General features: G+C 36.2%; 1 protein-coding gene and 1 long non-coding RNA gene across 4 annotated transcripts in view; one reads left to right on the plus strand and one right to left on the minus strand.

Annotated features, from left to right (window-relative positions):
* LOC135967107 (uncharacterized) overlaps positions 1-4,438 on the minus strand; it is a 149,649-nt gene extending 145,211 nt beyond the window's left edge. Inside the window, exons 1-2 of the long non-coding RNA XR_010580971.2 lie at positions 4,093-4,438; positions 3,448-3,501 (exon numbers count right to left, since the gene is read on the minus strand). This is a non-coding gene — a long non-coding RNA (uncharacterized lncRNA). The remainder of the gene's footprint in view (positions 1-3,447; positions 3,502-4,092) is intronic.
* Positions 1-26,949, plus strand: part of CNTN5 (contactin 5) — a 1,343,675-nt gene that overhangs the window by 609,745 nt on the left and 706,981 nt on the right. The window lies entirely within an intron of this gene.

Here is a 26,949-nt window from a genome sequence, read left to right on the forward strand (position 1 = left end):
GCTTGAGAGGTTAGCATAGACTTTGTCTCATTCCAAAGCAATAAAGAGTGTTAAGTAAAGAAGAGATCCTCAGGTTTGTATTTAGAAAAGTTAAACAGGCAGTAATATGCAGGATATATTGGAAGTGGACTTGGAAGATTAAAAGCAGGAAAATACTGTTAGAAAGTAGTTTGCAGTGGTCCAAGAAAAAGTTGTAAGGGCTAAGCTCAAAACCTGATTAACGTCTACACTTAATGGGTATTTGAAGATAAATGTGTACAACTTTAAGTGGGATAAAATAGCCAGGGAAGAAGAGGGGACAGTGATGAAAGTCAAGGGATGAGGCAGATTTAAGAAGATACAGTGTTCACCAGTGCAAATACCACTAACAAGTCAAATTAGATAAAGGTGTATAGGCATTATTGAGAAATTCTGAAGGTGTTTGATTATTGCTGGCAAAGCTTAAGGGAAAGGTGGAGAAGGAAGATTGGCCGCAGTGAGCACGATTGGTGTTTTAAGGTTAATTCTATGAATAAAATACACTAAAATGTTTATTTGCATTTTAATCTTGGCCCTGATATTTAATACTTGATTCTGTCGATTTAAATGGAGATGCAGTTGAATTAAAATACGCTAATGTTCCTGTTAGTCTCTTAGTCTAATCTATACACTACTCCTCAGATAAGCATCTGAAAGCACCATCCCTCTGTAAAACACCTTACATTTGTGAATGTATTCTTAAGGATTAGGAACTCTGCTCAGTCTCTTCTCTGTCACTCCACTTTACACTTTCCACAGTCAGTATTGGGCAAGAACAGAGATGGATTGGAACAGAAGTAGGCAAGATGATAGCTCTCCTGGCGAAAGGCGACCCCTGTCATCAGTGACCCTCCACCCATAGCACTTGCTTGTTCCACCCTATTGTCTAGCAAGAGACAGATAAGGAACTCTTACCGGTGTAATTAATGTAAGGTTTGCTCCTCACGGTGAAAATAGGAAATAGATGAATAGAAGAAAAAATAAACACTAATATCTGTATACATTTGTGGGGAATAAAGAAGGAATGCTTCTCACACCATTAATGATGATTCCTGGACAGAAGTGGAAATGGTGTGGGTTTGACTAGAAAAAGAAGTCTTTTACTTTTCTCTTGCTATAATTGCTTTTCTCCTTTTTAATTTTCAGTATTTTTCAAACAAGAAAATCTTTAATATGTAGGTTACATATGTCGATATATAATGTGAAAATTACAGAGTGTTCTGAATCAAAAGCATGAAAGTCAGCAATTGCAAACTTGGGAGATCAGCACACCCTCATGGAAATCTCAATTTAGCTATTTTTGCTTATGCAAGTCACTTAAATTCTTTGAGGCCCAGTTTCTTTAAAATGAGGATAATGTTAACAAAATTTCACAGTTCCTTTAAAATTAGAGATCATATATTTTTAAACAGCCGGGACAGCGTAGAGCAGGAGCTTAGCAAATGGTAGATGATAAAATTGGAAATCCTAGCAGAAGTAATAAAAAAAAATTTAGCCTACTACATATTATTACTGTACTCCCTACCTTTCTGCTTGCCAATTCCTGAGTCTAGGAACGTTTTTGTGTTCTGAGTAGTAACCTCTGCAGGGAATTTGAATCCCAGGGATGTGGTGGCATTTTTATTTTTACAAATATATTTATCAGCTATGTGTATAGCTGTGAAAACAAAGAGGAGAGGGAAAAATGTCCTTTAAATGACAGCATCCCTAGGGAAAATGACAAGCTCATGGTTGGTAAATAATGTTTATATATTTGTATGTTTATGTCAGTTTTGTTACTATTTTCATGCTAGCACTTGGGGGTTCACAGCTTTCATTTTATTACAGTCACTTTATTTATAAAAGTATAAAACCCAAGAAAAAATTTCCCAAGTGGTACACTAAACCAGTACTCTGAAGCAAGAAAAAGCTTTTGTCTGCTTTCTTTGACTATTTTCAATGGAAAATGAATTTGAAAAAAGAATTAGAAGCCTTTTTACATGGATAAAATTTAATTAAAATTATTTTTAGTCTCTTGAATATGCTTCATTCTTAAAAAAGAACTGAAGTAGAAAACTACATAGGAAAGCATTTTAAAAAATGTTCTGTACATTCCTGACCTAGGAAAATAGATACACATATGCATATACCAATGGACACTTCATAAATCACCTAAGAACAAAAAAGAATGGTAATTCTATTTTTATCTGAAACTATTTTTACATTTTTGGTACTATAGTTATATGGGGGAGACTGGGCGACCTAGACAAATAATTACCCAATGAAATTGAAAAAGCATCTTCCCTAATATATGCCAAGATATTTAGACATAGTTTGACATGAGCATGCAAGAAAGTTGTTAATCAAAAGAGTTCTTTTTGTTGTTGTTGTTTGTTTATTTGCAATTTGCTCCTTCAGGTCCACTTTCCCCCCTTTTCTGTTCTGGCCTATCAGCGTTCTGGGAGGCTGGGTCTTTGTGCTGTACCAATGACCTTTCTTTACCTTTTCCTCCAAGTTTTATTTGGGTTGATGCTATCAGTGACAGGAATAGAAGATTGAAGGGCAAAAGAAATGTAGGATTAGAATATTAGTTCCCTGGTGCCTTCCAGACCAAGTCACTGTTAGTTACCTGTGTTCTTCTACTAAAGGCCAAAACTTGAACAGGCAACTCTCTTCATGTAGCTGTATTTTCTAGCATAGTAACCTGTTAGGTTAAAAAGTAAATGATCTGGCTGGGCGCGGTGGCTCATACCTGTAATCTCAGCACTTTGGGAGGCCGAGGTGGATGGATCACGAGATCAGGAGATCAAGACCATCCTAGCAAACATGGTGAAACCCCATCTCTACTAAAAAATACAAAAATTAGCTGTGCATGGTGGCACGTGCCTGTAATCCCAGCTACTCGGGAGGCTGAGGCAGGAGAATCACTTGAACACAGGAGGCAGAGGTTGAAGTGAGCCGAGATCGTGCCACTGCACTCCAGCCTGGCAACACAGCTAACTTCTCAAAAAAAAAAAAAAAGAAAGAAAGGAAATGACTCTGTATTACAGAATATGCACTGTCAGTTTGATGGGTTCTTGTATTCTAATATGTCGTTGACAAAGTATCCCATTATTTAATGATAATAATCATTAAAATGTAATTGTTTTCTACCTTACCCTGTCCAAACTCTGAGACAGTTTATAACAGCAAAATTTTAGAAGCAACTTAAACCAATAGCTATAAGTAAAGTATGCTAAGTCTCATAAATAATATATAGCCATATAGAATACCTTATAGTATATAAATGAATAAAGTAGATGTACACAGATCAACATGGATGAATCACAATGTCATCAAAGAAAAAAATTAGTGTTGTGTATAGCATATTTGTATAAATTGAGTAAACATAAACACATCACATGGTGATCATGTACATGTATACATAAAGGGTGAATTGGGAGAACTCACATCCAGCTCATCTTGGAAGGAGAATTTCAAGTGGTTGATGAAGACTGCCAATTACTAAAAAATAAAAAAGTTACATATAGAGATTACTGAAAAATAATTTTAAAAATCAGTATTTTTTTAAGTAGTAGGAAATGGGCATTTCTCATATATTCTTTATAGCTCATTTTTAAACTTCTCACATTTTTTGACTATATTCACATAATGGCAAAAACAGAAGAGGTGCTCAAAAATATATAACTATTTCTTTTACTCTAAAATTAACTATTATATCAGTCTTGCCTTTACATTTCCTATTTGTCTCTACTTACTATATATAATATCTACATATTATATATATATATTTATTCAAAGGACTCCGTTTGATATTCGTAGCTCTGGTTTTAATCCTCCTGTGTCTCTGAGCCAGCCTTTTAGCATTTCCTCTCTTTAGCCTAGCCTTCATGTTAAGTGTTAAGAGAGAGCTCTTGTAGGTTGTTTTTCTTTTTGGTTTATAGTCGTGCATCTCATAATGTTTCAGTCAGTGGTAGACCACATATGTAACAGTGGTCCCTTAAGATTATTGTGTTAGTTTGTTTTTACGCTGCTGATAAAGACATACTTGAAACTGAGAAACAAAGGTTTAATTGGACTTAGAGTTCCACATACCTTGTGAGGCCTCAGAATCTTGGCGGGAGGTGAAAGGTTCTTCATCCATGGCGGTGGCAAGAGAAAATGAGGAGGGAGCAAAAGCAGAACCCTCTAATAAACCCATCGGATCTCATGAGACTTGCTCACTATCATGAGAATAGCATGGGACTGTCCCACATGATTCAATTACCTCCCCCTAGGTCCCTTCCACAACATGTGGGAATTCTGGGAGATAAAATTCAAGCTGAGATTTGAATGGGGACACAACCAAACCATATCATTCTGTCCTGGCCCCTCCAAATCTCATGTCCTTGCATTTCAAAACCAGTCATGCCTTCCCAACAGTCTCCCAAACTCTTAACTCATTTCAGCATTAACCCAAAAGTCCACAGTCCAAAGTCTCATCTGAGTCAAGTCTCATCTGAACTCTTCTGCCTATGAGCCTGTAAAATCAAAAGCAAGCTAGTTACTTCCTAGATACAATAGCAGTACAGGCAATTGGGTAAATACAGCCGTTTCCAGTGGGAGAAATTGGCTAAAACAAAGGGGTTTACAGGGTCCATGCAAGTCCGAAATCCAGCAGGGCAGTCAAATTTTAAAGCTCCAAAATGATCTCCTTTGACTCCAGGTCTCACATCCAGGTTACACTGATGTAAGAGATGGGTTCCCATGATCTTGGTGCTGTGGCTTTGCAGGGTGCAGCCTCCCTCCCAGCTGCATTCACAGGCTGCAGTTGAGTGTCTGCACCTTTTCCAGGTGCATGGTGCAAGCCGTCAGTGGATGTACCTTTCTGGGGTCTGGAAGATGGTGGCCCTCTTCTCACAACTCTACTAGGAGGTGCCCCAGTAGGGACTTTTTGTCAGGGCTCCAACCCACATTTCCCTCTGTACTGTCCTAGAAGAGATTCTCCATGAGGGCCCTGCCCCTGCAGCAAACTTTTGCGTGTGCATCCAGGAGTTTCCATATATCTTCTGAAACCTAGGCAGAGGTTCCCAAACTTCAATTCTTGACTTCTGTGTACCTGCAGGCTCAACACCACATGGATGCTGCCAAGGCTTGGGGCTTCCACCCTCTGAAGCCACAGCCTGAGCTGTACATTGGCCCTGTTCAGCCACACCTGGAGCGGCTGAGACACAGAGCACTAAGTCCCTAAGCTACAAACAGCACGGAGACCCAGGGCCTGGCCCATGAAACCGCTTTTTCCTCCTGGGCCTCTGGGCCTGTGGTGTGAGGAACTACTGTGAAGGTCTCTGACATGGCCTGGAGACATTTCCCCCACGGTCTTAAGGATTAACATTCGGCTGCTTGCTACTTACGCAAGTTTTTGCAGCCAGCTTGAATTTCTCCCCAAAAAATAGGTTTTATTTTCTATTGCATAGTCAGACTGCAAATGTTCCAAACTTGCATGCTCTGTTTCCCTTATAAAACAATGCCTTTAAGAGCACCCAGGCTACCTTTTATGCTGTTGGTTTTTTTTTTTTGAGACTGAGTTTTATCTTGTTGCCCAGGCTGGAGTGCAGTGGTGCAATCTCAGCTCACTGAAGCCTCTGCCTCCCGGGTTCAGGCAATTCCCCTGCCTCAACCTCCCAAGTAGCTGGGATTACAGGCATGAGCCACCATGCCCAGCTAATTTTTTGTATTTAGTAGAGATGAGGTTTCACCATTTTGGTCAGTTTGGTCTCAAACTCCAGACCTGAGGTAATCCACCCAGTTCAGCCTCCCAAAGTGCTGGGATTACAGGTGTGAGCCACCAGGTCAGTCCCAAGTCACCTTTTGAATGCTTTGTTGCTTAGAAATTTCTTCTGCCAGATACCCTAAATCATATCTCTCAATTTCAAAGTTCCATGAATCTCTAGGGCAGGGGCAAAATGCCACCAGTTGCTTTGCTAAAATGTTAACAGGATTCACCTTTCCTTCAGTTCCCAATAAGTTTCTCATCTCCGAGACCACCTCAGCCTCAATTTTATTGTTTGTATCGCTATCAGCATTTTGGACAAAGCCACTCAACAAGGATCCAGGAAGTTCCAAATTCTCCCACATTTTCCTGTCTTCTGAGCCTTCCAAACTGCTCCAAATTGTGCCTGTTACACATTTCCAAAATTGCTTCCACATTTTCAGGTATCTTTTCAGTAAGGCCCCTCTCTACTGGTACCAATATACTGCATTAGTTTGTTTTCATGCTGCTGATAAAGTCATACACATAAGTGGGAAACAAAAATTTAATTGGACTTACAGTTCCATATGCCTGGCAATGCCTCTGAATCATGGTGAGAGGCAAAAGAGAAAATGAGGAAGAAGCAAAAGGGGAAACCCCTGATAAACCCATCAGATCTTGTGTGACTTTTTCACTATCATGAGAACAGCAAGGGAAAGACCAGCCCCCATGATTCAATTTCTTCCTCCTGGGTCCCCTCCTGAACGTGTGGGAATTCTGGGAGATAAAATTCAAATAGACTCAAGCCTGTAATCCCAGCACTTTGGGAGGCAGAGGCAGACAGATCACGAGGTGAGGAGATCAAGACCATCCTGGCTAACATGGTGAAACCCCATCTATACTTAAAAAATACAAAAAATTAGCTGGGCTTGGTGGGGGGAACCTGTAGTCCCAGCTACACGGGAGGCTGAGGCAGGAGAATGGCGTGAACCCGGTAGACGGAGCTTGCAGTGAGACTAGATCGCACCACTGCACTCCAGCCTGGGTGAGAGAGCAAGCCTCTGTTTCAAAAAAAAAAAAAAGATTTGAATGGGAACACAGCCAAACCATGTCAATTATAATACTATATTTTCACTGTACTTTTCTATGTTTTGATAGATACATGCCATTGTGTTACAATTGCCTACAGTATTCTACACAGTAACATACATGCTGTTCAGGTCTTTAGCCTAGGAGCAATAGGCTATACCATGCCTATCATCTAAGTATGTAGTAAGCTGTACTATCTAGGTTTGTGTAAGTATACTCTGACATTTGCACAATAAAATTGCCTGACAGCACATTTCTCAGAATGTATCCCCCTTGTTAAGCAATGCATGGATGTACTTTTAAGATGCAGTGTCAACTATTTCTGTAAAAACACAACTGTTGTTCTGATGGATTTGGTCTCTCTTCATACCTACCTTGATGTTCCTGTAATTGTTTGCCTAGTCAGACTAACATCTCACTGATTGTCATCAGTGATGGAGTGGATGGAAATCATGTATTTCTTAAATTCAACACTTTAGTCTTTTGTCTGTCTTACCTACTCAATCTCATAAAATTTGACCAAAAGTAAATTTATAGCACCCTTGATTTTTAAGAAAAAGTCTAGAGCCACAATTTTTTTCTCTTAAAATTCCTAATATTATTTGAATGTAATACCTCATATGAGATTTTTGAAGATTAAGAATCTAGCCAAGGACCTAGTGTTGTGTCTAGTACATACTGGGGACTAAATAAAAGTAAATAAATACACGTTTAAATAAAGGAGTTACATAAAACATTTTAATAAGCTTTAAGAAATTGAACTTGAAATATTTCCAGATATATTTTATCTTACTGTACATACCCAGAGCACACTGAGATAGAAATTTGTATGTTGAATTTTCATTGGGAACTGCTCTTGAAATACCAGTAAGGGAGTGAGGGAACAAGGATTGGACAGAGAGGGAGTATTGAAATAACTGTTGGAACAGATGCCTCAGATGATCCCACAGAAAGCTCTCCAGCTTTCTGATGAGAGGGGCTGAAATCTTTGAACTCCTGAGTATAGCAATCATTACAAGTGGGCCACCCTACATCCCTCTGTTCAACCATCCCCACGGAAAGACACAGAGAGCAAGGAAAGTAGTTCTTCAGTCCTGAAAGGAAATATAGGTGGCAAAGAATAGCATCTGCTTACTATGCATATGTTAACTGATTATATCTCTCTCTATATATATATATTTCCATGTTTTTAATACAGGCAGAAGATCTTTATTTCCAAATGAGAAAATTATGGGAAATTGAATTAACTTTGCTTAATGCTATAATTGCTATAATTGGGCAGCTGCCCATTTTGGCCAAAGATCTATGGGCTGGTTACAAAAATAAGATCCCAATGGCACCAAACTGTGTCTTTATTAAAATCCGTAAACACAAATTGCCTGATTTATTAATGATTTAATTAATCTTTAGGCACAGAAAAATGCATTAGGATTTAAACACGGTAGTTAATATTTGTAAATGTGCTAAAACAATTACGTTGATGTTTAAACATACTTTTGTAACTTAATTATTGCAGGAGACCTGAAATGTAATGAGTTAAGATTTGAAGTAAGTACACCTAAGGAGGCTGAAAATTTGGAGGAAGAAAAGTTAGGAGAAATAGATGGCTGTGAAGAGCTTGATTTCAGATAATCTTTTTCCAACAAATTGAGATTTTTAAACTATCAGGTGTAGCCATTAAACTTTAATCCAGCTATCGGGATTTCTTAAAAAGAGATGCAGACAAAGTCTGCACAGTGAGTGATCAGATAAAATACTGAGTAGAACAAAAGGACCAAGAACTACCTGAACAGTGAGAGTTAACTTTGATGATAATAATGAAACAGGAAAAGCAACCTGGAAAAGTTTATAGTATCTGAATTCTAGTTACTAAACTGTGAATTTGTTCCAATCCTCCTCCCGGCCTGGTTCTCAAATTCTGTGTATGGAATTGAAGACAGAGGGATCTAAAGGAGGACACATAGGAGGGCATGTCCTGGAAGTTCATGGGTGGAGAAATGGCAAGTCACTCCATCTTAGAAAGTAGAAATATACAGTGAACCAGAAATTCCTACATCATTCTCTGGAATCTGGCCTATGAAAGAGATACCGACTAACAGGGATTTCTGGAGTCAGTGCCATTATTCTCGAAGTATCAGCCATCACGGGATCCATAGTATTCCATTAATATTTAAGCGGGAGAGGTGGAACCAAACCTCAACTTAAACCTGGGAAGATTTTATCTCATGGTCAGCTTAGCTTGTAATTTTCCCTATCTCCCAACTTCTTCATCCCTGCTCAGTCCTGCTATTAAATGCATAATAGCAGCAATAGAGAATATTAGTTGTTTGCCGTAACTTCCAGTATTTGAGAACATTGCTTCTTCCTCATCCCAGCTCTTCCGTTCAGTAGAGGGTTGCCAGTGCTGTACCCTGGCTCCCCTAAAAGCAGGGAAGCATGTGACCTCCTCCCTTTGAATATGATAATTGGGCCAAAGATTGGGATGAAACCCACATTAGATCTTTAAGCATCCTTTTCTGGGATTTTTCTAAGTATAGCTGATAGGGAAGATTTCATTCTACTTGAGAATGAAAGAGTGCCAGTCTTGAGTAGCCTCTGGTCATGTTCCCTGCTGTGCTGAACAATTCCTTTTGATGTGTTATGTAATAGGAGAACATGGCATTAATACAGACAGACAAGATTCAGAGAGAAATTGAGAGTCCTGAGAATATCCAGGTTTCTTGTTTGATTGTCACTGATTTTACAGTGGTATTCTGTCCTTTGGTTTCATGAACTAATAAACCTCCCTGTTTTTTTAATTTTTTAATTCTTAATCTCTTTCAAACACTCCACATGTGCCAAATGCTGAATTAAGCTTTTTATTTTTGTTGATCTTTTTCATTGTTTAGTTTTTGTTTTGTTATTAGTTGACACATAGTAACTATGCATATTTACAGGTTACAGTGTGATGTTTTGATACATTTATATGTTGTGTAATGGACAAATCAGGTGATTAGCATATCTTTCACCTCAAATACTTGGCATTTCTTTTGATAAGAACTTTCAAAGTCTTCTAGCTATTTTGAAACATACTTTATTTTTAACTGTAGTCACACGACTGTACAGAACACCAAAACTTATTCCTCCTATCTAACTATAACTTTGTACACATTGACCAACCTCTCTCCATCCTCTTCTCCCCTCTACCCTGTCAACCTCTGGTAACCACTGCTCTACTTTGCTTCTTATGAGATCAACTTTTTTAGATTCCACTTATGAATGACAGTATGAGGTATTAGCCCTGTGCTTGGCTTATTTCACTTACCATAATATCCTCTTGGTTCATCCAAGTTGTTTCAAATGACAGGTTTTATTCTTTTTCGTAGTTAAATAGTATCCTATTGTGTAAATATACCATATTTTGTCACGATTTACCTGATTGATATATATATTTAGGTCTATTCTGTATCAAACTATTGGCTATTGTGAATAGTACTGGGATAACACAGGAACACAGATCTCTCTCTGGCACACTGATTTTTATTTCCTTTGGATATATGAGGTTTTTAAATGTGTTACCTCATGCAAAACTTATAAATACTCCTATGGGAGCATTTTACACAACTGAAACAAGGATGTGCAAAATCTCAATAATGGGGAACTGGAAAAGGCTTGAGTATGTGTGTGTAGGTGTTGGTATGTCTCTGTAAAAATGTACATGTGTACAAATATTTGATTCTTTATATAATGCACACACACACAAACACACAGCAGTAATGGGAATATAGATACATAATGAGGCAATACCTTGTGGTGATTAAGAGAATGGATATGTAGCTGTATTACCTCAGACGTTGTATATTCTGTTTCAAGCATTTGTAATTCCAGCAATGTATTATTCTGGCACCTGTTATACTACTTAGTATTTCAATTTTTATATCTATAAATAAGGATGATAACTGTACTTATCTCTTAGGTTTGTTGAGTATTATATGAGTGAATGTACACATATTATTTAGAGTAATAAATTACAGTGCATAAAAGAAAGAACATACATAGATTGCCAAGACATATTAATGCTAATAATAGTAACAGTAATTATAATAGCTACCACTGCCTGAGCTCTTACTGTTATTCCAGATATATGCTAAGCACAGCTGCTATACTTGGTGACTGTGAGCCACACAAACCCTACATAGATGGGACCCCTATGGTCCTTCTAATGGAATGGAATTGAGTTTCTCCAGTAACGTATATTTAGAAAAAAATGAAATAATGTTTCCTATATTTAAATTCTTTTATTTCACAATAATTTTAATTAAAATAAAAATTAAAAGAGCCATATTAACTTTTCAAAACAATATATGTGGCCTTAACAAATTTCAGTAATTTAAAAATATAAACAATTTTTTCAGTATGTCAGAAATCCGTGTCCCATGCAAAGCCCATATTCTATATGTATACATGATAATTTTACTCTTAAAATGTTTTGAATTAAATATGTAAGAATTTCTATACACAAAAACACAGAGCTTCACATATAAAGCTACTTATACCTTCACGTGTTAGCCTCTAAACATATATCCATATGCCCGCTGAACTTGTAAATATCATTTCCGAAAAAGACTGTCTCTAGCATAGAAAAAGGAAATTTGACCCATGTCTTGCAGAGGAGTCAAATCAGAAGCTCTTCCTCAGTCTTATATCTTTTTCCTTTGGTCATTTTGCTTTGAGTTCCAGTTGAGCACTTTGAACACATATGTGAAGAAGGAAAACTGCTACCTCACAATGGGCAAGGTCTTAGTTTCTTTTTTAATGTTACCTTTAGATTGTACTGTCCTTGAAACGTGGAAGAATTGAGGACAGAAACAATACAACCATATTTAGCTGTATATTACTTTGTAACTAATAATTTAGAAATGAATCTCAAGTGAAATAATTAATTCTTCCTATCTATAGGATTTCAAATGGGTAAAACAATGTTCTCACTGTCAGAATTCTGACATTAAAATATTTTTTCAATCACAGATTCCCATCAATGTTGTAAAAAATCCTCAGAAATATGTTGTAAATATTAGCACAAGAGATCAGTCAAAATTGGCCATTTAAAACATGTTTTGCTTGTTGGTCAATTCAACTAAATTTATTTTGGCAAATTATATTAAATACTAATGAAGTAACTGAGCAGAGCACTGCAAGTTATTGATATATTTGAACATGTAGTAAATCTTTGTTCTAATATGTTGTTTTTATTCTGATACTGAAAGAATAAACACTAAAGGAACTATACAACAGGATTCCTTTTAAAATACATTTTCTTTTAACAATAAATGCAGCTTTAGATTCTTATATGTAATATGGTACTTCGTAGTTTAAATACATTCCAGAAACTTTGTTCCCAAAACTTTAATACTAAGAAACAAACGAAAAGATAAGAAGAAATATTTTGAGGCTGGACATGGTGGCTTATACCTGTAATCCCAGCACTTTGGGAGGCCGAGGCAGGTGGATCACAAGTTCAGGAGTTTGAGACCAGCCTGGCAAATATGGTGAAACTCTGTCTCTACTTTAAAAAAAAAAAAAAAAAAGGCAGGTATGATGGTGGGTGCCTGTAGTCCCAGCTGCTTGGGAGGCTGAGGCTGGAGAATCACTTGAACCAGGGAGGCAGAGGTCATAGTGAGCAGAGATTGTACCACTGCACTCCAGCTTGGGCAACAGAGTGAGGCTCCATCTCAAAAACAACAACAAAAAAAAGCATATGAATTTTTGAGACTTAAATTACTCTGAGCATGTATATGTTTGTCAATAAAATAATTATCTATGTATATAGCCAGTAATGGGATTGCTGGGTCAGATGGTATTCCTGGTTCTAGATCCTTGAGGAATTGCCACATTGTCTTCCACAATGGTTGAACGAATCATTCTACTATAAAGACATATGCACATGCATGTTTATTGGAGCACTATTCACAATAACAAACACTTGGAATCAACCCAAATGTCCATCAATGATAGACTGGATTAAGAAAATGTGACAATATACACCATGGAATACTATGCAGCCATAAAAAAGGATGAGTTCATGTCCTTTGCAGTGACATGGATGAGGCTGGAAACCATCATTCTGAGGAAACTAACCCAGGAACAGAAAACCAAACACCACATGATCTCACTTAAAAGTGGGAGTTGGTCAATGAGAACACATGGCCACAGGCAGGGGAACATTACGTACCTGGGCCTGTCAGGGGCTGGAGGGCTAGGGGAGGGATAGCATTAGGAGAAATACCTAATGCAGATGACGGGTTGATAGGTGCAGTAACCAGCATGACACGTGTATACCTATGTAACAAACCTGCACGTTCTGCACATGTATCCCAGAACTTAAAGTATAACTTTAAAAAATAATTGCCTAATGTATAATGTATTCCTTGAATGGATTCCTATCACAATAAGGGTTAAGCAACGGTAGAATAAAAGTTTACTGAACAAGTCCAAGTCACTAGTGCAGTTAATTTGTTTTTGTGGAGTCCATTTCTCAGTATTGATTTTTGATCTGGGCATACTTTGCCAGGAGCTGGAGTTATTTGCAGTCCAAAACATTGGCTCTGGTTTGTTTAATTTGTTGGGCAGCTCATGTCTATGTACAATCACTGCCTGGAGGAAAAAATGGAAAAGCCTGTCAAAAGTGAAGAAGCTGGATAGCAAACTACATACGTACCTTCTTTCTATCTGGAAGGATTACATCTACCCTAATATGCAATAAGCTTGTTTTCCAGTTTTTGCTGTTAGTCAAATATGAGAAATTTATTCTATCTGCATTGACACTTTGCTTGTGTCTTCAGCTAGAGAGGCAATTTTTTATTTATTTATTTATTTTTATTTTTATTTATTTATTTATTTTTTTGAGATACAGTCTCGCTCTGTCGCCCAGGCTGGAGTGCAGTGGCGGGATCTCAGCTCACTGCAAGTTCCGCCTCCTGGGTTTACGCCATTCTCCTGCCTCAGCCTCCCGAGTAGCTGGGACTACAGGCGCCCGCCACCTCGCCCGGCAAGTTTTTTTTTTTTTTTTTTTTTTTGGTATTTTTTAGTTGAGACGGGGTTTCACCGTGTTAGCCAGGATGGTCTCGATCTCCTGACCTCGTGATCCGCCCGTCTCGGCCTCCCAAAGTGCTGGGATTACAGGCTTGAGCCACCGCGCCCGGCCAGAGAGGCAAATGTTTTTAAGGCCATGATTTTTCTACAATCTATCAGAATATTCAATGTAAGTGTCAACCAAAAGGTAAGATGCAAAAACTCAAGGCAGTATTTTCCACATCTGTGTCAGAATATACAATCAGTCCACTCACACACGTTTGGCTGACTGTTCAATATGACTTTATTTAGGACATAAAGTTGGCATGCACTTATGTGCTTAGAAGGTGTGTCTTCCCTAATATTTTGAGAGCTCTTTAAGGAAAAGGAGTGCATTTTGTTTAGTAATGTAATTCCTATTAAGTATATTGCCCATCAGTATATTTCACTGAAATTGACAATATGTGATAAATGACAATATGTGATAAAAGACTGAACAAAAATTTAAAAAGAGTTTGAAGCACTTTATCAATGTTAATTCTTAAAAAAAAAAAATGAAAAAAAAAAAAAAAAAACCCTAAACTTGCTATTCAGATCATTTGCCCATATTTCAAGTAGATTATTGGCTTTTTTTGCTCTTGAGATGTTTGAATTCCTTACATACTCTGGGTATTAATTCCCTGTCAGATGAATAGTTTGCCCGTAGTTTTCCCGTTCTGTAGGTGTCTTTTTACTGTTGTTTGCTTTGCCGTGTACAAGCTTATTAGTTTACATTAACCCCATGTGTTTCTTTCTGCTTTTATTGTCTGTGCTTTTGGGGTCTTAGTCATTACATCTTTTTAACAGACAAGTTTCCTGAAGCATTTCCCCTCTGTTTTCTTCTAGTAGTTTTATAGTTCCAAGTCTTACATTTAGGTCTTTAATCCATTTTTAACTTCAATCCATTTTGTAAAGGGTGTAGTTTCACTCTTCTTCATTTGGATATCCAGTTTTCCCAGAAACATTTTTTAAAGAGACTGTACTTTCCCCCATGAAAGTTCTTGACACCTTTGTCAAAAATCAGTTGTCTACAAATACGTGGATTTATTTCTGGGTTCTCTATTCTGTTCCATTGGTCTGTGTGTTTGTTTTTATGCCAGTAGTATGCTGTTTTGTTTACTGTAGTTTTGTAGTGTATTTTGAAATCTCGTAGTCTGGTACCTTCAGCTTTGTTCTTTTTGCTCAGTATTATTTTTCACTAATTAATGATCTTTTGTGGTTCTATACAACTTTAATTTTATTTTCTATTTTTATATAGAATATCATTTGTATTTTGATATAAATTGCATTGAATTTGTAGATTGCTTTGTATAGTATGAACATTTTAGGAATATTAATTCTTCCAGTTCACAAATATGAGATTTCTCTTCATTTTTTGTGTCTGATTTTTTTTTCATCAGTTTTTTACATTATTTTTTTTGGAGGGACCTTTTACCTCCATTGCTAAATTTATTCCTAGACATTTTTTTTTTGTAGCTATACTAATGGGATTGCTTATTCAGCTATTTTGTTATTTGTGTATAGAAACACTGTTGATTTTTGTTGATTTTGTATTTGCAACTTGATCAAATGTATTTATCTGTTCCCAAAGGTTTTTGGTAGAGTTTTTAGGTTTTTCTATATATAAGATCATGTGATCATGTTGTCTACACAGATAATTTAACTCTCTCTTTCACTATTTGGATATTCCTTCTTTCGTTCTCATTTCCTCATTCAATATGAATGTTATCTGTGGATTTGTCACAGATAGCCTTTATTGTGTTGAGGTACTTTCCTTCTATGCCTAAATTGTTGAGTGATTTTACCATGAAAGAATACTGAATTTTATTAAATGCCATTTCTGCATCTATTGAAATGATTACATGGTTTCTGGCCTTTATTCTGTTGATGGTGATGTATCATGTTTACTGATTGGCATATGATGAACTAGCCTTGCATTCCTGTGAAAAACAAATCCCACTTGATCATGGTTTTGGCCAACAAATTTGTAAAAACGCTCAACATTATTAATCATCAGGTAAATGCAAATGAAAATCAAAATAAGCTACCATCTCACCCAAGTTACAATGACTATTATCAAAAAGGCAATAAATAACAAATGCTGGCAAAGATGTGGAGAAAAGGAAACTCTTGTATACTGTTGGTAGGAATGTAAACTAGTGCAGTCACTGTGGAGAACAGTATGGAGGGACCTCAAAAAACTAAAAATAGCACTACCATATGATCCATTAATCCCACTACTGGATATTTATCCAAAAGAAGTAAGTATATCAAAGCCATAGTCTCACTCTACCTTTATTGCAGCACTATTCACAATAGCCAAAATATGGAGTCAACCCGGATGTGCAAGAGCATATGAACAGTTAAAATGTGGTATATATTTACAATGGAATACTTTGTAGCTATTAAAAAGAATAAAACCCTGTCATTTGTGGTAACATGAATGAGCTAGAGGATATTATGTTAAGTAAAATAAGTCAGGAAGAGGAAATTAAACACTGCATATCCCACTCATATGCAGAAAAAGTTGAATTCATAGAAGCAAAGAGTAGAACAGAGAATTCTAGAAGTTGAGAATGCTGGGAAGAAGCAGGGAAGGGGATAGGGAGAAATTTGTTAAAGGATACACATCTACAGCTAGATTGGAGGAGTAAGTTATAGTATTCCGTAACACTACGGCATAACTATAGTTAAGAAAATACCAAATATTTTCAATAAAAGAGAAGATATTGAAAGTTCCCTATACACAAAAACTGATAAATGTTTGAGATTATTGATATGCTAATTATGCTAATTATCATACATTGTATGTATCAAAACATCACTGTGTGTTCCATAAATGGGAACAATTATTAGTTGTGAATTTAAATAATATTGAAAAAAAGTCTTGCTAATTACAAATTATTTTCCATGTTTATATAGAAGTATCTCCCAAATTACTTCTATTAATTTAAACTTAGTAAAATATTCTGGATTTATTTATCCAGTCATCTAGTTTTATCCTGATCAAAATGAATCAGAATCGCAGTGAAATTCTGAAACAAGAGAAACATCAATAAGGTAGAATTATCATTAGGAGAAAATTCAGAATATATGGGCTATCATGAAGATGAAAATATCAATGTTGCAACTTTATTTTCCCTGTAATAAACATCAGGTATTTTACTGATACAAATGATCATGGAAGTCTTTGAGTAATGAGCAGATACTGAAAGAATTTCTTTGTGAACTGCAGAACTTCCAAAACCCCACAGTATTGTTGTAAACTTACTTTGGGTTGTATATGAAGTCCTACAATATAATAAGATATTTATTGCTTAAAAGATAAAACATGAAGAAAGCAAAACTATCTGGAGAGAAATTTCGTTTAAGAAGGGGGCTCACTCAAGAAGGAAATTTTTAATGAAACATTACATTTTTTCCTACAGAGTAAATAGTTTTTTGCAGAAAAGAGTCTGGAAACTTGATTTATTTGGCTCTGTGTACTCAGTTACCTGAAGTATTGCCAATACTTTATGTTGGTTATCACTATTTGACTACAAAATTGTTTGTATTTTCAACCTTTTTATAAATGATTCTTTATAGCAAACCTATACCATTTCTCATTCCCACAGGAATGATTCCTGGAATACCTATAGACATGTCAGGATCCTCTTTCGTATCAATAAGTGTTGTAATGTACCTGAAATGTGTTATTTTTCCATGCATTTGGAGCATGCAAAGGATATAAAAAGAGTATTTTTTCTAAACTCTTGAGCTATATGCCAGTCTGAAAAATGAAAAGTACTTCTGTAATAAATATTTTGGTATGGAACATTATTACTCAGGTTGAATCTTAATATTACAGAGCCACAAGAGAATTGTAAAAACCGTGATCTCAGTGAATTAACTTATAGTGAGAAATATAACTATGAAGTAGGCTACTCATGTTCAGAGTCAGTGTTTTCTTTCCTTGCCAGCAAAAACAAAACAAAACAAAACAAAACAAAACAAAACAAAAAAAAAAAACTCTGAGCATGTGGAGTTAGTTCATTCACCTGAATAGCTGATTATAAAGCTATGGTAACATAATGCATCGGTCTCTATTATACTAACCATCTGTGCTACATGAGTAAGACCCAAGCTTTTGTGGGATAGGCTACTCTCAGCCAGTTAGTACCATCAGAACATTACCGATATTTTTAAAATTATAGGTGTTATGTAAACTACTTACTTTCATTTTTGTTCTTTCCTTAGACAAAAAGCAAGGCAACTTTCTGTGATGAAAGTTTTCTTAGTTACAAGGAACAACATTGAGTTGCTGTTCTCTAATACTCATCTCTCTTTACCTGAATTTTGGAAGTGTACTGACAATCTCTTGTGTGATCCTTCTACTACAAATGAAATAATACTCAGTAGTAGTTCAACATTCCAATTTTGACTTTTTCATTGTAATTATTATTTTTAAGTAGATATCTGAAATTGTACACATTTATGGGGTACATGGTGGTGTTTTGGTACGTACAATGTATAATAATTAGGGTATTTAGCATATCTCTAATCTCAAGTATTTAGCAGTTTTCACAATTAGGCCCAAAACACAGCTCGATAATGTACTTATCTATGTCTTTCCACTTAAGGCTTTAAAGAAACCAAGTTTCTGCCTTTGGAAAATATGTTAAATGGGAAGAATAGGAGAAATTGTCTTATCATTTCTATTTTATTCTCAATATATGCTCCAGCTTAGAAGTTGTTATTTAACATGCACAATCAAGATATGGGACTCTGTCCTTTTTAGAAAAGGAAAGTGCTTAGCATAAAATCCAAGATGTAAGTGAATAATTTGAGGACATATATGATGGCTCATGTAGCCTGAAATTTGAAAAAGCGAAACAGCTATGTTATAAACAGAAATCCCATAAACAATGATCACAAACTTAGTAATATTGGTAACATAGAATCTAAGATCATTCTATAAAATTTTTATTGCATGTGGCAATTGGAGAGTGCAGAAAGGGGAAAGAAGTTAAAATATAAAAAGATGAGAAAAGGTTAAAAACGTTCTAAAGAAACAATATTTTCCCTGAAAGCAATTCATCCTAGAAACTGATAGAAATTCTAAGCTGTGGGTAGGCAATTTGATCCAAAGCACATTTAAATGTAATACCATAGAATAAGCCGTCTTCATGCCCCTAGTAAGAATCGAAGTGACAGATATAAAGTGTTTTAGCTATTAGACTTTCATGAATCATACTCCAAATTGTAAAATATTTTGTTTTATTTTTATCAAATCTGTGTTTCATCTAGGAGAACAGACTTGTTTCAAAAACCCACCTAGTTAAAATAAAGTGTTACATAAAGTAAAATCAAGTCACTTCCCTAATATTCTTTTATCAGCACTTATTTTTTAACCCTATCAACTGCCTCAGGATTATATGTAAACTTTCTTTAACATGAAAATCAACTATAAAATTAAGTTAAAAATCCTCATCTCAAGATATCCTTCTGCTTTTTACTTACCCATATGACTGAGACAATAACTTAATAAGAATTTATATAAAATGGATAAGATTTCATATAAGGATTTGAAAAAAAAATGTTCTGAGAAAGAAATGAAATGTGGTGACTATATTAGTTTTCTACTGCTGCATAACACATTGCCACAAACTTTGCAGCACAGGCACTACAAATGCATTATCCCAAAGTTTCTGTGGTTCAGAATTTCCAGCGTGGATTAAGGATCTCCTCTGTTGAGCGTCTCACAAGACTAAAAGCAAGATGTTGTCTGGGTCTGGAATCCTCTCTCACTTGAAGCTCTTCCAAGGTGATTTAGGTTCTTGGAAGAATTCAATTTCCTGAGATTGTAAGACTGAGGTCTTCATTGTCTTGCTACCTGTCAGCCAGAGTGACTTTGACCTCCTAGAAGCTGCCCTCAGGCCTTAGTCATATAGCCCCCTCTCACAACATGATTGCTTGCTTCTTTAGCGCCAGCGGGGCAGTCTATCTTCAGTTGGTTACAATAGCTTCTTATATAACATAAAATAATCACACCATCATCGATACCATCTATACCATCATCTTTGTCATATGATGTAACCTAATCAAGCGAGTGACTATTTAGTATGATTCAGAGGGCCTCCCAACATTTAAGAGGAATGCTTTATAAGAGCTGTGTCCACTAGAAAGCAGGATCTTGGAGTACATCTCAGAATGCTGTCAACCAGAGTGATTTATTTGAATCTTACAAGGCTGTAGTCACTATCCCCAAATAAAAATTTGAAAGCTCTAAAAATCAAAACCTTGTCTAACTTATTTGGTGAAAAATTTTGAGCAGAACTTACACATAATTTATAGAACTTATTTAGTCCATTTGGTACAAATATTTAAGTTTGCAGTCAAAATATTATGCTTCAGTATGAAATACATTATACACTATTGCATAATTATTATTTTGTATGTTATTAATCAACTCACTGAAGGTGTTCAGTAATACACTGAATATGTGCAGAAAAGTATTACCTTTCTAAAGTCTAAACAATCTCCAACCCTGAAACACATATGCCCTCAAGGGTTTCAGATAAGAAATTTTGGACCAAATTTATTAAAGTTCTTTAAAAAGGAGGTCATTGAGAAAGGGTTTATTTCAAGAATATGTAAAACTTAGGGTAAGCTCAACATTGGCTGATTTAAATGACCTTTAAAGAGGATAAGGATGAGGAAAGACAAAGAAAAAACAAGTGTTTATACATCACATCTGAATTCACTGGTTTCAATTTTATTGCTAACAACTTTGAAAAATAGGGCAATAATGGCAGGGAGATACATAGTAAATACAAGGTAAGGGAAAATACTTATTTTACTAATTCGTTCAAGTTAATGAATAAACTCATAAAGAGACAGATTAGATCTGTACTACTAAACTGTAGAACAAATAATTGTCTCTCATTTTCCCAAAATGCATGGTACATTAAGGGCAAGACTTTTTTTTATAAGCTTGTTGATCTCACCTTTTTTCCTCTTAAGCACAATATTTGGCTCTTGGGGCAAAACCTATTTCACTGAAGAGCCAATTTATCCATCTAGATTTGAGTCAACTAATAAAAATTTTATATGATCATAGCTTACCCCCCACTCAGCTTTCAACCTTATATCAGTAAGCAGTTCTATTTATTGAATTACCATATTTAAAAAAAAAGTGTATATCTTGGTGACAATAGCTAGGAAAAGAAAAGTCCTCAATCTGTGTCTATCAATGCTAAATGTAAAATGTGAGAGGGGAAAATGCTTATAGGCAAGAAAGAAATATAAATCGGTCTGTCACTAAAGTCCCTCTCCTCTGAAATGTCTTATAATTTACATGTAATATATGTGAATTTACAAGCAGCACTATAACTTGCACTTTGAAAGCAATGGTTGAGTTAATTAAATGAGCTCCTAGGAGAGCATGGATTTCTCATTAGATCTTTGCTGTAGTCAGGTTTGAGAATTTAATTCAGGATATTCGATTCTTCAAAATGAACAGAGTAATTTTATAGAAACTTTTTAAACGTCATTTCTACAATAGATTGTTAGGCAGCTTCTAAACTGCTAGTTAAAATGATATATCCCTCTTTGTCTAAATACTGCCAAAGCAGTCAGTCAAGGCAGTTAAACTACTGTTATTTCTATTTAAAAAAAAAAAAAAAAAAATCCATCAAGTTGTTTAAGTCCAAAACAAAATAAACCAAAACTGTTAATATTTTTACCCTTCAGTGATGATAAATATTTTATTATAATGCAAACAAGCAGGTGAAAGCACAAAAGGAAATTTATCAGAACTGAGTCTTTGCTTGAATTTTGAGTGATTACTAGGTATGTTTTCAAACAGCACTGCCGGAACATAGCCTTTTAGTTTTTCAAATTAGCAGATGTCCACAGTATCTGTGTTTATTAGAATTGTTTAATTTATGGAGCTAAAATATATGGTAGGCCAAATCTAAACAGTGTTAGAATTTTGAGATTGGTAGCCTCCTCCTCCTGTGGAAGGAACTTGCTAAGGGGTATATCAACTTCTTAAACAGGCCATTGGCATTCTTAGAGGTTTAGCGTTGATGGGATTAGGCAAAGGTGGAGTTCCATTTGCTGGTTCTGATAATGCAAAAGAGACAAGAGAGGATGGCAGGGGAACAGGGGATAGTATGGGACTAATGTTTATGAAATGGTGCTTCAGAAATCACATTAAAAATGATGTGGGTTTCAATCGAATCAGATTTTCTGATCTACCTCTACTGGTGAAGTTACTGAGTTGGGTGAGAAAGAATGAAGACCTGAGTTGTTAAATTGCTTATTATGTAAGCAATTGCCTGCCTAAAATGATGTCCCTTAAGTGCTGAAAAGGTCTGAACATTAACTGCACTTTCTACAATGCTTATTTAGACTAAAAGCAAATCAATTAAATCTTAGAAGCTGTATTGCATAAAAATTCCAAGCCTTTCTTAGTAGACCTTAAATAAAAGTTTTGTAAACATAACAGGTTTGTTGCCTGATGCACACAGCAAGTCAGTATGTTGAGACACTGGGTTGCAGCAGAAAAAAAAGGTTTAATCTTAGCGTTCCTGAACGAGGAAATGGGAGGACACGGCAACTCTATTTCGACTTATATGGGTTCAGAGTTCATAAGGGTTTTGGAATGAGCTGCAATGTGAAGATATCTGATTAGTCAGAGTGCTGGGTGAAGTCATGGGCCAGGGAGATGAAGAAGCTGTATTTGAGATGCCATTCCTCTGTGTGGGTCTTCAAACTGGTAGGTGGAATTTAGGGTCTTAAAAACATCTTAAGCAGTCCTTAGGTAAAAGCCTTATGATTCCAATGTCAGAGGTCCTGTCTGAAGGGACAATGGGTATCAAATCAATTATTAAACAGCCTTAGAAGCCTAATGTCAGCAATCCTATGTATAGGAACAATGTGGAGGTGAACAGTATCTAGTGCTACATGACTTTCAGCAAGAAGAAATGGCCCAAAGTACAGCCCAATTAATACTTAATTATGATTATATTTCTGTCCAGAACCTGGCAAACAATTCTTGTCAACGGTATGAGGACAATTTCAGTTCTATAGCTTAAAAATTACATATGCAGACTGCGAGACTCTTTCAGAAAAATCTCTTGCATGCTTCCTTCAGGCTAGTTTTCTGTCCCCTCAAAGTCTTCCGTCCATAGTCTTTCATAAAGGTCTGAATCTCTTCGGAAGCAAACAGTTGTAGTGTCTGTAAATTACTCCCTTGAATTCATCTTGGGGACTGTGGGATTAATTTGGCCTTGAACACGGAATACTGAAAATAGAATCATCAGTCTTTCTTTATCCGGTTTATATATAATAAAATCCATTGCTGCTTTATCTATTTTATATACATATATACACACATACACATAGATGTATATATGCACACATATATCACACACACATACACACATGTAATGAGGTAATAGAATAAAGATGTAAAGACAGGAATAAATCTATCCATGACTACAAATTTGTGAACTTTTAATATTCCATTTAGCTCTTCAGAGGCTCCAAAATAATATACACACACACATAAATATATACACACACGTGTATATACACACATATATATACACACATATATGTGTATATGTGTTTGTGTATTGTGGCACTTAATACATGTATGTGTCTGTGTGTGTATGTGTATATGTGTGTATTTAGGTGTAAGTGTGTGTGTGTTATTGTGGAGCCTCTGAAGAGCTAAATGGGGTATTAAAAGCCCACAAATTTATTTGCAGTCATGGATAAATTAATTCCTGTCTTTACATCCTACCTCTTTAACCTCTTCATTTAAAAAATAATTGTAAGGTATGAAAAAGAGATAGATTAAAACAAGTGTGTCTGAATAAGCTTTTGGCGTATTAATTTGCATTTTCTTGCTACTGTTTCCCTCTTTCTCCACCTTCTTAATTTCAAACAGATAGCTAGACTTTTCATATTTTTTTTTCCCCTCAGGAAATTTTCCAGATCACAAAGTAGAAGCTGTTGGAAAACAAAGGCTTGTCCTGTCTAAAAATTTAAGTTCATGGAAATGATGTGAAGCGCCAGGGGTAAGAGGAAAGCTAAATGCCTGCCCTTTAAGGCAACACTTGAGAAGGGCAAAATTTCTGGAAAATGGAAGAAAGGTAGTAAGTTTCTAGACTGTCCTGGACCCATGCCCTAGTTTATGGACTTTAAGAGTGGGCTTATAAAATCTTAGAGGTGACAGTTGTGCAAGGTACCCAGGGAGCTAGTCCATTTGCCCAGAGATGCCAGTCCTAGCAAAGATGCCTGCAGTCCACTAGAGACATGGAAGACTGGAGGCAAAGAGAAACATGGCTGCAAGACACCAGGAAAATGAGATCAGCAATGACCACAGTGGACTGGATAGCAAAGGCCCTTCATTTCATTATTAGGCAGCTTATAAGCCTCTCTGACTCTGTTCAGGGCCTCCAAAATACCCACCCAAATATTTTTCTTTAGAAAACTGTCTGTATAAAACGCCCGTAGAAGTACAAGAGTTCAGTATCTCATTTTAACCTAGATGTTTTGGAAAACAAAAAAAAAGGGTTTCTTGCACAGTTAAGTTTGTGGACCAAAAAGCATGTTCCCTGGAAAAAAATGTCAAAGATCGAAAGAGAAGAGTTCCCTCTGTCCCAGTGCCCAACAACAAATAAGAAAACACTTTGGGAGACCGAGGTGGGCGGATCATGAGCTCAGGAGTTCGAGACCAACCTGGCTAACACGGTGAAACCCCGTCTCTACTAAAACTACAAAAAAATTAGCAAAGCATGGTGGCAGGTGCCTGTAATCCCGGCTACTCAGGAGGCTGAGGCAGGAGAAGGACTTGAGCCTGGGAGGCGGAGCTTGCAGTGAGCAGAGGTCGCCTCACTGCACTCCAGCCTGGGCGACAGAGCAAGACTCCCTCCCCCCCCCCCCCAAAAAAAAAATAAGAAAAAGAAAAATATAAGTATAGATAGCTTAATGAAAAAAACGCAAACCTCCAACAAAGTCTATACAGAAAGTTTCACTGAACTGTTGTAAATTACAAAAGGCATTCCTAACCATCTACTTAGGACCTTCCTGGAGTTCGGCATGTTACAGGGAGAATCTTTCCAGAAGTGTTGGAAAAACATCAACATCACAAAAAGCACGTAATGGATATATAAAATAGTACAACCAATGTATAAAATACATATACCTGCATCTATTTTGGTAATTTGGAGGTTTGGGGGTTTCCATATCCATTTCCATGTGATCTAAGGACTGGAAGTACACATTGGGCAGGGTGAGGTAATACTCTTGAAACAGTCTCCATGATATCCATGGTTGCTGTACACTGTGATAAAAATTCCTTGCAAACCACTGTAACCTGAAAAAGGGATTCACTCAACTGATTATTACTAGCCAGTAATGACCATTTATTTTAAAATACATATTTTAAACATTTTTATGTGTGTCTTAGGAAATTTTTGCTTTTGTTGGTTTTTTTTAAAAAAAGCCCAAGTCTCTTAAAAAGAGACCTAAGTAGTTTTTAGGTACTTGACAAGTCGCATAGTCATGCTGTCAATTATGACGTATTATAATGAATGGTAACACAAATGAAACATCTGTTTGATCATTCAGTGACTACATCTGTTCTGTCACATTTGACACATTGAGCAGGAGAACATAAAAAAATTCAAGGAAAATTTGGAAATGTGAGCGCTAGATCATTGATTTTGAAGGATGAGATGTGTTAAGATTACTAGACCCATTCAGAATTTATTATAAAAGCACTAACCCCTCAAATTGGCTGCCTTTCACCACTGAGGCCCATTCTAATGGATGCTATCTTTGTAAACATAATTACACGCTTTTAAAACAAAGTTTAAATATAAGTTCTTAAAATTTATATTTCATTTAAGAAATAAGAATCTTTAATTTGTATCAAACACCTTGTTGGGTGCTAGGATGTAGCTGTGAACAAAACAGCTCTTGTGGAGTTTACATTCTAAAACAGGAGTGTGCAAACACAAAAACAAACAAAAAAAATAATTAGGTTGCAACAAGTCATCTGAAAAGCAGAGCGAGGTAAGGGGATGACAGCTAATGTGCCAATTTATATAGGGTGTTTAGAGAGTATGATTCTCTTCATTATCTACTGCAAAACTTCTAAATAATTGATAAAATGAAATCAAATCCCCTCTCATTCAGAGCAAGTGAATAGAGTCAGAGCTAAAAGTCTGATATGAAAGGAGAAATGTTTCATGTAGACTGTCTGGAGATTATAAAATTGGAACTAAAATTTTATATTCCATTTTTTTCTTAATATCCCAGGCAATGTCTGATAATTCCAGCAAGCTCTCCAATCTACAGAGTATATAGTACATATTTACTCTTGCATCACATTTAACAATTAGGAATTTAGACATTTAGCTTATTTACTGCTTCTGAAAATAATGGGTGGGCCTGGCACGGTGGCTCATGCCTATAATCCCAGCAGTTTGGGAGGCTGAGACGGGTGGATCACCTGAGGTCAGGAGTTTGAGAACAGCCTGACAAACATAGTGAAATCCCGTCTCTACTAAAAAGAAAAGAAGAAAAATACAAAATTACCCGGGCGTGGTGGCACATGCCTATAATCCCAGCTACTGGGGAGGCTGAGGCAGGAGAATTGCTTGAACCCAGAAGGAGGAGGATGCAGTGAGCCAAGATTGTGTTCCAGACTGGGCAACAAGAGTGAAACTCTGTCTCAAAAAAAAAAAAAAAAAAAAAAGAAAAATGTAATAAATGCCATTTGCCTGTCCAGAACCCTCTTCCTTTAAGAGCAATCTCCTGTGCATCGTTTACGGGGCTCCAGCACAAACATCATTTTATATTGTGCCTCCAATCCCTGCCACAATTGACTTACTTAGAGATGGGCACCTCACCCAAGCTGGTCAAAGACACTTATGCATGGGCTTTTGAGGGTTGGGAATGAAAGTTACATGATCATTTACTCTTTAAAATAAAAGTTGTAAATATCGGGCTGGCAGTAGCCATATCCTGTTAGGTGAGTACCT

Source organism: Macaca fascicularis, chromosome 14 (assembly GCF_037993035.2).
Source record: "Macaca fascicularis isolate 582-1 chromosome 14, T2T-MFA8v1.1".
NCBI lineage: Eukaryota > Metazoa > Chordata > Mammalia > Primates > Cercopithecidae > Macaca > Macaca fascicularis.